Raw genomic sequence first — 10,560 nt, 5'->3', positions numbered from 1 at the left:
CGGAACTTGACATGGTGAAATGAAGTGCAAAACGATACATTATGGGCGCAGTGATGTGTATCATTCTAGGCTTCATTTTTACTAATTTTCGAAGAATCCGAATGTTTGCCGGCAAGGGATGGAAGTCTGTGTGTGAGATCCAAACGAGGAAGATCAGATTGTTTTCAAACTCATTCTTTGAAGTAGAATGCTAAATAACACTAGTCAACAAGTTTTGATTGATTTGCATATGAAAAGTGTTGGCAACACTAGAGCAACCCCCGTATGAACAGTAACAAAAATAATAAGAGGGCTTGTACCAATGAGCTGTCACGTCCCGTCCCAGATTGCGACGGTCTAAGTAACATTTATGCAGGAATTCTACACACACTTAAAACAAAAACCAAAACAAACCGCACAGATACACAGACAATAGATAACCAGACAAACCTGAATGATAATGACACACAATAGCTTATGACAAGAACTTGCATTCAATAACTATTTTCCTCCATAACACTTTTATAGAATAATGACTACAAAATGACCGTTTAAATGCACATAGTCTAAAGACGAAGAAAAATAGTGTAGTTGCCCAGTGTCCAGTCTTCCGTTCTGTGTAGAAAATCCGATAGTTAGTAACTGTTTATCTGTTTTATGTAGTTCCAATTGTTAAAAAAGTGTTTTTGATTGTTGATGTTTTAGGGAATTGATGAACCATACTATGCTGACAAGTTTTCACGCAAAGAACAAATCTCCAGACGAAAAACGAAAAAATATCCTTGTAAGATTGTAGTTTTTTGTAAGTTTTTGTATTTCCATGTAACAGAACCAATGTACCTTTACAGAACCCTTGAAAAAGATGGTGAAACCCATTGGAACGTCGGGCGTAAGAAAGATACTTTCGTTTTAATCGCTTAATAGACTGAAAGCCGAAAAAATCCCCTTGAAGATATCCATAAAGCCAAATTTTAAGAATAAACAAAACTATCCGATATGTAAACCTTCCGGCATTTATCATTACCACAATAAAACTGTTCAAATTCTCAACAGATGGCGATCCGTTCGATTAGTAACGACATCTGTTGGTGGAAAAGCAGAAACTATGACACTGCTAAGTTAATTGCGGTAATCATAAAAGTAGTCGTCGCCATATTGAAGGATCATATACGTGAATGGAATATAGTTAATTTTGTTCAAATTAGCAACAATTTGATAGTTTGCCGTCATTTCCATAACACAGAAAACTCACTCAGCTCAGTTTTCTTGTAATTCGAGATAGTTCTACTAATTTTATAAATTGATTTAATTCATTCCAAAATGATAATATCCATCATATTCGAAGCGCATTAATTTTATGTTTCAGCAACGTCAATATTCACGGTGAAATTAAATGCACATAAGCCTAGCGACAATATAACTACTAAAGTATTACTTTGTAACGATCGCTTTCTACTTGCAAATAATATCTCTTCCTGAACTTTACGTGCCATTGATGAAGCTTCTCTGTTTCTTGAGCTGTCATCATTTTTGTTGAAAAAAAAAACAACAACAATCATAACCTCTTTTCTAGTATGGAAAAATTTTCAACTAGGTTTTAAAACAGTTTTATTGCTACTCTTAATAAGGTTTATAAAACCTCTCCGAGAGTGGGCCACTTAGCCGGATGATGCTCTTAAAGAGGTTATCAAGAGGTTTTGATGTATGAATCAGTTTTATTGCAAATTTATCATGAAAACCTTTTATAGAGCCGAACAAAACTTAAAATGTTACTTGGGAGTAGCTTGCTAGGAAGACGCTGCAAAGCACGGGATTTAGGAGGCTGTAGTAGTTATAAAAAGTAGCGAGAATTGTAGGATATCACATAGGGGTATTTTGAAAAATAATAAGGGTATTCCTGAGAGACATTCCCGGAGGATAATTTGTATAAATTTTCAAACAGATCTTCATAGAAATTTGTTTAGGGATCACAAAAGAAATTATTTCTTGAGAGTCTTTCTTGAAAAGTTTCAATAGGGATCATAGAATGAATTTCCGGAAGAGTTTTCGGAGGGCATTTATGTAGATATTTTTGCCTTTCTCGCACACTAAGTGTACTGGAAAGGCTATATGTTCACTCCAAAACTGACTTTTTGATAGAAGGCCCGGAGGGTCGAGTCACATATACCAATCGACTCAGCTCGACGAATTGAGGTGATGTCTGTGTGTGTATGTGTGTGTGTACAAATAAACTCACATCACTTTTTTGACAGTAAACCTCAACCGATTTTAATGACCGACGGTTCCTTCGACTGGTCCCATTGTTTCCTATTGAATATGGTTCGGATTGGTCCAGCCGTTTCGGAGTTATGGCCATTTAGGTGTTCCGGACCGGTACCCCTGGAAGGGGACAGACATGAAAATGCAACAAACCCATGTATGCGACCAATAAAACCACGGCATTTTCGATTATGTGATGAACGGTACGCAGGATAATATTCGCAAACCATATCTGAACCGGTAGTGTTCCGGAACCGGTTCTGGGCGTCCCACCGGATGTGGCCAAATATAAAAGTGAATTAAACCCATACTTGCGACATATCAAATCGCAGATTTCTTCAATAACTTGATGAACGGTAAACATGAAAATAGTCTCAGATCTTGTAGCATACCGGAACCGGTTCCGGGTGTCCCGCCGGAAGTGGTTCGAAAATAAAAGCGAACCAAACACATACGACACATCAAATCGTGGCCTTTTCGATAACCTTATTGTACGGTTAGCATGAAAATAAGCTAAGTTCATATTAGAAACTACTGGTAGTGTTCCGCAATCAGTTCCAGTTGTCTCGCTGAAAGCGGCCGGATGTAAAAGAGAACTCTAGCGTAACATGTGATAAGGGCCTTAGTCCAAAATGTAAACATTGAGAAATCTGCTTGAGAAGGTTTCCATGTATATTCATAAACCCTATTTAGAAATCAAACACTCTATTAGTATCATTTATGCAACAAATGACGCGCATGACTGCTCCCTTCATGCTGTGTACCGTAAAAATAGAATACTACATTAAATTAGTATAAAAATTGAGTTTTCGAACATTAATGGACATTGGCCCTTTTGAAAATTTTCATCGACTTGGGCCCCAGTACTTTGGCCCTTTGACAATAAGCAAATCACTTAGGCGTTAGTACATTGGCACTTTGACCAACTACGAATTGACTTAGGCCCTTTTCAATTGAGCTAATTTGAGCAAAAAGAAGTTAGTTTGCATCAGTTTTCTTATATTTTACGTGATTATACAAAAAAGAATCAGATTCAAATCAAAACCATAGAAAATCCATGTAATATGCCAAAGGGCCTAAGTAAATTTGAGATCTAGTCTAACTTGGGCCCTTTTACGTCGACTTAGGCCCAAACGGAACTATGAATTTACTTAAGCCCTTTAAAAATCATCTTAAAAGTCATGTTAAAATGGGTTTTGGCGTGGATGAGGAAGTGTATCGATAAATTACGTGACACTTGATAGAAATAACAGAAAATCTCGTTTGTTTACATTTTCGACTTAGGCCCTTATCACATGTTACGCTAGAACTAAACCGATTTTAGCGACACATCAAATGGCTTTTTAGGCATCCTGATGAATGGTTAACAAGAAAAAATATCTCAGATCATATTCGGGAAAATTAGTAGTGTTCCGGAATCGGTTCCGAGGGTTCCTTCCAGATGTGGTCAAATGTAGAAAGGAACCGAACCCCATAAGGTTTTTTTTCGATAACCTGATGAACGGTTTTCATGAAAAACGCCTCAGATTACCTTTAGAGACCACCGGTAGTGTTCCACAACCGTTTTGGGATGTCCCGCCGGAATTGGTCAAATGTAAAAATGAACCATGTAAATGTTCCGGAACCGATTTAGGGTGCCCACCGGAAGTGGACACATAAAAAAGTGAGCGGTACATCAAATCTCTATTTTGTCATTAACCTAATGCATGGGAAATAAGAAAATAGGCACAGTCCACAGAAATTACTACCGGTAGTGGTTTTAGTTCCGAGTACCGTAATCCGGGGTAACATTGATCAGAATTTTCGATCTTTCTTGAATAATTCTCTTGTTAAAGCAAATGTTACATGTTTTATATATTTAAAACAAGTACTGGCCCTCTGATTATGTGTTAAGCTACTCAAAAAAGTATTGTAAAATTTTTAAACATGTTTAAATAGACTTTTTAATCTAATTTTTGATTTTGATGATTTGGGGTAACATTGATCATGTCAGTGATCAATGTTTGTTTGTGTTGAAAATACCCTTACTTACTAAATTCGGGGTCGCTGATTTCGAATATGTTGTCCAAATTTTTACAAGTTAGGTACTTTTTGAGTTATTTTAAGATAAAAATCCTCCAAACCGCGAATAACGCCTAAAGGTAGGCAACGCCTTAAGGAATTTATTGCCTACTTTTAATAAAATCGTATACTTAATTGAAAAAGAGCATTTTCATAAAAGTTTCGTTCATTAAATCCAACTCTAGGATATCATATTGAAGTAATACATTGATTTCGAACCTCATATTGTATCTATTATTCACGCCAAGCATGAATGTTTGACAATGTATCTCATTGCGTTACGAAACACAGTTATGGAAAAATCGATTTAATTCAATGTTTATGAAATTCAATTTTCATAAATTGCATGTCATTTAATAGCCAAATGATAGTAGATTACGATATACCATTCCATAGTAGAAACTGATTCAATGTAAAATGCTTGTTTGAACATTTCATGAGGTGGGTCAAGCCGATCAATGTTACCCCGGATTACGGTAACCTGATTAACAGTTAGCATTCACATAAGCTCAGACCACATTTAAATATGCCGGCACTGTTCCGGAATCACTTCCGGGGGTCTCGTCAAAAGTGGCCAAGTATAGAGTTTACCAAACTCATGCATGGAAACACATCAAATCGTGACATTTCGATAAGCTAATGGACGGTAATCAAAAAAATAGGCTCAGACTACATAAGAGGCTACCGGGGTGGCGTTGCAGAAGCAGCGTTGGGTGCTTCAGTGGAATTACGAAAGTGAACTAAATCAATGCAATCGATAGATATGTGTAAGAGAACCAAAAAACTAAAGCGATTTCATCAAATCACACTATTTTAGATTCCTGAGATGTAAATATACAGTAGGATGGAGCAACGTTGTATGGAAAAATTAAAACTTAAGCGCATCAGCCCCGAACATTTTTTTAAATCCATATATGCGTTTGATTACTGCGCAAAATTAAGATGCTACTGAAGGTCGAGTTCTGTAGTGTGGTTAATATTTGAATGGGATATAGCATTGACAATCCATATTACTACATTACAAATTTTACATGAATCTTGTAACCAATGATAATAAAATATAGCCTAAAGTGTGCAGAAAAAACTTTGTCAAAGTGATCTGTGAAAAAAGTTTAATCCTGGCTTGTAATTGTAATCTTGGTATGGATCAGACCCCTTCAGTGAATGTGGTCACTCAGTCAACTGGAAGGACTGATACTTTCAGCTCTGCCTATGCGTTGAACTAACGTCGAAATAAGTGCCCCAATTCGATGATGACCTTGATAAAATTCTTGATTTTCTAAATAAAGTATTCTCAGGATTCAGAAATTCGTATGTGGCACAGTCCCAGATCGCTGTTATGAGAATTTCCTCCTTCTCTTCCGTTACCAAAGCACAGATATTTGGGGCTGATCACTGACTCTAAGACAAGATTGATTGCGTCGACGGAAAGATCATGAGTACATATTCGACGAGAAAGGCACTATCACCACTAGGTGGATTAATCTGGTTTTTTTAATTCATGATCAAACTCGTGAGAATTTCAACATTTTTTTTGACGAGACCTCGGGCGGATCATCGGAAAATTCTGCATTAAACTCCTGATGTGGTTCTTGAGGAAAACAGTGGAGAAGTCCTGGTTCTAGGAATGCTCCAGGTTCCAACTGTGATTGTAGCAAGCTTTGGCGAATTATGTCTAAGATTCCCTTCTTATTCAGGGTTACCTCGGAAATTCCTCCATAAATTCCTCAGAAAATTTTCCAGATGTTCTCCTTTAATTCTTCCAGGAAATGCTGCAGGAATTTCATGGATTTTTTTTTCAGAATTTCTCCAGGAGTTCCCCAAAAATTCCTCTAAGAGCTTTTCTGACACTTCTTCAGGAGCTGTTCGTAGATTGGATCATCAAGGTCGATTTTGTGGAACAAAGCTTGCTCGATTCCTTTTAGCGTCCATAATGTTGGAATCCCAGCGCAGTGGATACTCATACGGTACCTAACCGTTAATTTCCCGTCCCGGGATCGCGTGATAAGGAGAAAGAAAACTTTTTACAAGGAGTGTTATTTACAAACGTCAATTTACAAACACCGTACCTAGACTCAGAACAATTCAATAACAAACATACATTGTCATATCTATCACAATATATGTATGCTTCATCAACTGTTTAAATCATACGCATACATTCATAGACAACACGCGCAGCTGTCATCGTCATCTCTCAGAGGGTTGTCACCACACTTTAATTTCAATGCCTGTCAGGGGTCTGCCACTATTCTACTTCAACACATAATAACTGTGCAAAATTTGGGTTGGTTGCGTCCCCGTATTCTGCATTGCAATTGAAAATTTGTAGGTGATTTAATATGGGTAATCGTACTTTTTGCTTTTTTCGCAGAAGTTAAAAAAATAATGTCTATGACCACAAGACCATATGACTCACAGCCGGGGCCCGTAGCATATTGGCTACACGTTCACTTCATAAGTGGATGGTCATGGGTTCGATTCTAGCCCCACCACCGAAAAGACAAAAGAATTTTCACGTAGATTTGTGTAACACCGGATCAACACAAACAATGTGCTGATCCGGTATTCTGCTGATCCGGTGATCTGCGTGAAAATTCTTTTGTCTTTTTGCTCGCTGCGTGAAAGTTACTCGTGCGCTGTGTTGTTTCATTTAAGGGTGCAGTTACAGTTAAGCTGGATCCTGCGAATAGAACCAAAGCGGTTGTCCAGATATCTCCATTTATCGCTGTCAAAATTTTTCCATCGAGCTGTCACAGCTCCAACAGCTTCTTTTCTTATTCGATTTCACACGACAGAAAAGTATTGCAACAATATTTTTTTCTGAACAAGTCAAACAAGACATGACAAAGTGCACTAGGTCACGTGGAAATCAAGGTACATTTTAAAAAATGTTATTAGTGCATTGTAGTTTATTTTTGGAAAAAATTTGAACAAGAGAAAACTTTTGGAGTCATGGGGGGATTAATCATGTTTACGTTTTTCAAACAGTGGTGGCGGCATGAAAATTCAACACTCGTGCGAACGAAGTATTCCATTGTTCGATAACATGAACAAATTTGTAAAAATAGGGTAATTGTTCCCATCGTTGCGGTAGTACCTATTGTTGCGGTAATGGCAATTGAGCACTTTTTCGACTGAAATGTTACCAAAAGGTATTTTTAATAGATGTATGGTGCTTAAATTATGAGATTGCACCATTTGTTTGCTTAAGATTTGCCCAAAAACCTATTTTAAAAAAATATTTTCATAAATGTGTTTGCTGCTGTGTTCCTATTGTTGCGGTAGTGTTCCTAATGTTGCGGTATCCCATATGATTTCAATGGGATACCGCAACAATAGGAACAAAATACCGCAACATTAGGAACACAATGATCTTTCAGATAAAAACGAATAAAATGCTCATAACAACATCAAAGTGGCAATATTTCGTTATTTTCCCGTAGATTAAGGATGGATTTTTTTCAATTCAATCCATGTAAAAAGTTTGCTTGGGGCGATACAATTGTGGTTTAAACATGAACCCAGCGCTTAACTCCTCCATGATCGGATCAATTACCCTAGGTCTATTTCAAATATTATGAATGTGATTACTTTTGTGTAAATCAAGTTGTCAAATGCCTTATTGAAAGTTTTCGGATGCCAGAAATTGGATTTTATCCTTGTGACCGAATTCCCTTCAAAATTTCTTAGGAGGATGCAACCATACATGTAATGGAATAATTCAAAAATAATTAGTGGAAAATTACATACTATTGATTCTACTTACACATGCCATATAAATCTATTACATTAAAATAACTTTGTTTGCATTATTAAGGCATATACAAAAAAAGTAGAATTAGGTTTACTCGACGCAATTTCGAAATTGACCGAAAATAAGGATTTCAAGCAAATTTGTATGAAAAACGATCAAAAAGATGGAAAAATCAAAATTTCCCCGATAGAATATTTTGAAACCTTCTGCAAATGAAAATATAACTTGAATACTGATGTTTTATGGAAAGAAACCCGATGTACATTCAATTTTTATAATCTGCTGGTTCAGACAGCGTGTGTCGCCGAGTACGAAAAAAAAATAGAGTCCGTCATCGTTTTCCTTCTAACAGTGCAACTAGAAAGAACAGCCTTTTATGATAAGAAGGAACAATCTCTTATATAAAGGTAAGCAGTTTGGCCGCCAAAGATCTCTCCAACAAACCAACTAGAAAGAACAGTCAATTTCAAAAAGAAGGGATAATCTCACATGAAGTCAGCAGCTACTATTACAAGTCACCAATCAATTAAGTAATGGTATATGTAGCCAACCACTAGTGCTTAGTAAGCTTAGTACTGCTCAACCTACCGTATCAGGGTTACTCAAATTTTGTCACGAAACCTATTTGAAAATAAAAATGGAAACGATTCTGGGGAATGGGTCATTCTGGGGAACGGCTTTCTGTGAAATGTCCCGTTGAAATGCTGGTATTCACAAGAGATCCGGATAGTACAAGAAGACCTGAAGCATAGCGTGCAGGATGGGTGGACCAGGTGCAGAACGATTTGGCAAGTGCGGGACGCGGCCGAGGATTGAGAACTGCTACCACGAACCGAGTCTTTTGGCAAGGAATTGTTCATTCAGTTTTATTGAAATAACGATGACCTTCGTTGAAAAATGAAGGAGGTCTCCATTATGTAATTCTTTCTGGAGTTCATCGGAAATTTCTTCAGGAGCATCCCGAAAATTCATTCAGGAGTTCCCGGGAACTGCTGCAGAAGACTCTTTGTAAATTCTTCTAGAACTTCACACGGGATTATCTCCTGGAATTCTTCAGGGAACTTGTGCAGGAAGCCCTCGGGAATTGCTACAGGTGTTTTCCAGGTTATGGAATATATGGATACAATAACATACGTAGAAATGATGGTTACACTAGAAACTATTGTTTTTTTCAGGTTTTCCCCAGTAAACATTATTTTTGATACAAAATCCATTCAAACCATCTCGTCCAATAATGGTCTACTCTTTCCTAATGATACAACCCCCAACGAATCGGAAAAGCGCCGGGAAAACCGAAAGCCCACATTCGGATTTTTCCTCCCTTCAGTCAGTGCGCAAAACTTTTGCTCTCCGCCCAGCGCATTTCTCTTCTCTCGCTGCTCGTTCTCTCACACGCGACGACGAACAGCATGGGAGCACCGAAGCATGCTACACCGCACATATTGCGCCTGTCAGCTAGGCAACCCACATGCATGCGAGTCGACGGATGACAACGGAAAAAAGCTCACTCACCTTGATGATCTCTCCTGCTCTTGGTGGAGCCGTCGCCGCCGACATTCCGATGGTTTTTCCAGCGTCGGGAAAACACGCTCCCATCAGTCCAGTAGCGAACGTGACCGCAGCAGCACCACGGTGGTGTCTCACTTGTTTGGGGGGTCCTCCACACAAAGTCGTCCAGGAAAGAGAAAAAAAAGTCCAGAAAGAAAGATAGTTACCAGTACCACCACCGCGAACTTCGACGGTTCTTCGAAGAGGAAAAAACTTGCTGCCGCTGCACTAATTTGGAGTTGGAGCATACCTATAATATAGATTGAGGCGTTGCGGAGGATATCTATACCATCTATACCGATAGCGTGTGGTGAGGCAGTGGGGCCTGTGTGGGCGAATCCGATTGAAAGTGCGTCGACACGGGGAGGAAGCTCCCCCGGGAGGGTATTTTCCTTGTGTGGTGTGGTGTTATTGTGACAAACGAGTGTCAACGGGGGTGTTGGTTGGTGTGTGGAAGCGATTAAAAGAGGAAATTGAAAAAGAGGTTACTGCTGGCGTGAACGGTGGCGGTGTGCAATCGCGAATTTTCTTCAGTGGGTTACGACGGTGGAGAGGGCGGAGGGTACTGGGTGCATCTCGTGTAGCCTTTTGTGCCCTTTTCGGAGTGGAGACGCGGTAGCAATACGAAGCAAATAGGACAACGGCACAGTAAAAAGACATCATGGTTTTTGGTGCTGAGATTTCGATGAAATAAAATAATCAATGTTCAGCTTAAACAGTGTGTAAAGTGACGCAATCATGAGATTTTTCGTGGCTTTTGGTTCAAAATAGTCAATTTTATGAGTCGATTTCGATTAACTGCACCCTTTCCTTATAAAATAATGAAAATTTGGCAGAAAGTTTAGTACTATCGTGAAAATCTGCTAATTCGACAACAATTATTGTCGAATTACCGGGGAAATGAAATTTTAATTCAACAAATTGGTCATCCTACAGCGGGATACCAGGAGATCTCA

The 10,560-nt window shown here is 38.4% G+C and overlaps 1 protein-coding gene across 1 annotated transcript in view; it reads left to right on the top strand.

The window, feature by feature from the left end:
• Window positions 1-9,554: 9,554 nt before the first annotated feature.
• LOC109411873 (probable sodium/potassium/calcium exchanger CG1090) overlaps window positions 9,555-10,560 on the top strand; it is a gene marked incomplete at its 3' end in the record, with an annotated part of 85,742 nt that continues 84,736 nt past the window's right edge. Inside the window, exon 1 of the mRNA XM_062859107.1 lies at window positions 9,555-9,914. The remainder of the gene's footprint in view (window positions 9,915-10,560) is intronic.

The sequence above is a fragment of the Aedes albopictus genome, chromosome 1, assembly GCF_035046485.1.
Source record: "Aedes albopictus strain Foshan chromosome 1, AalbF5, whole genome shotgun sequence".
Lineage (NCBI taxonomy): Eukaryota > Metazoa > Arthropoda > Insecta > Diptera > Culicidae > Aedes > Aedes albopictus.
Note: the sequence above shows the minus strand (reverse complement) of the source record. Positions and strands in the feature narration are given on the sequence as shown.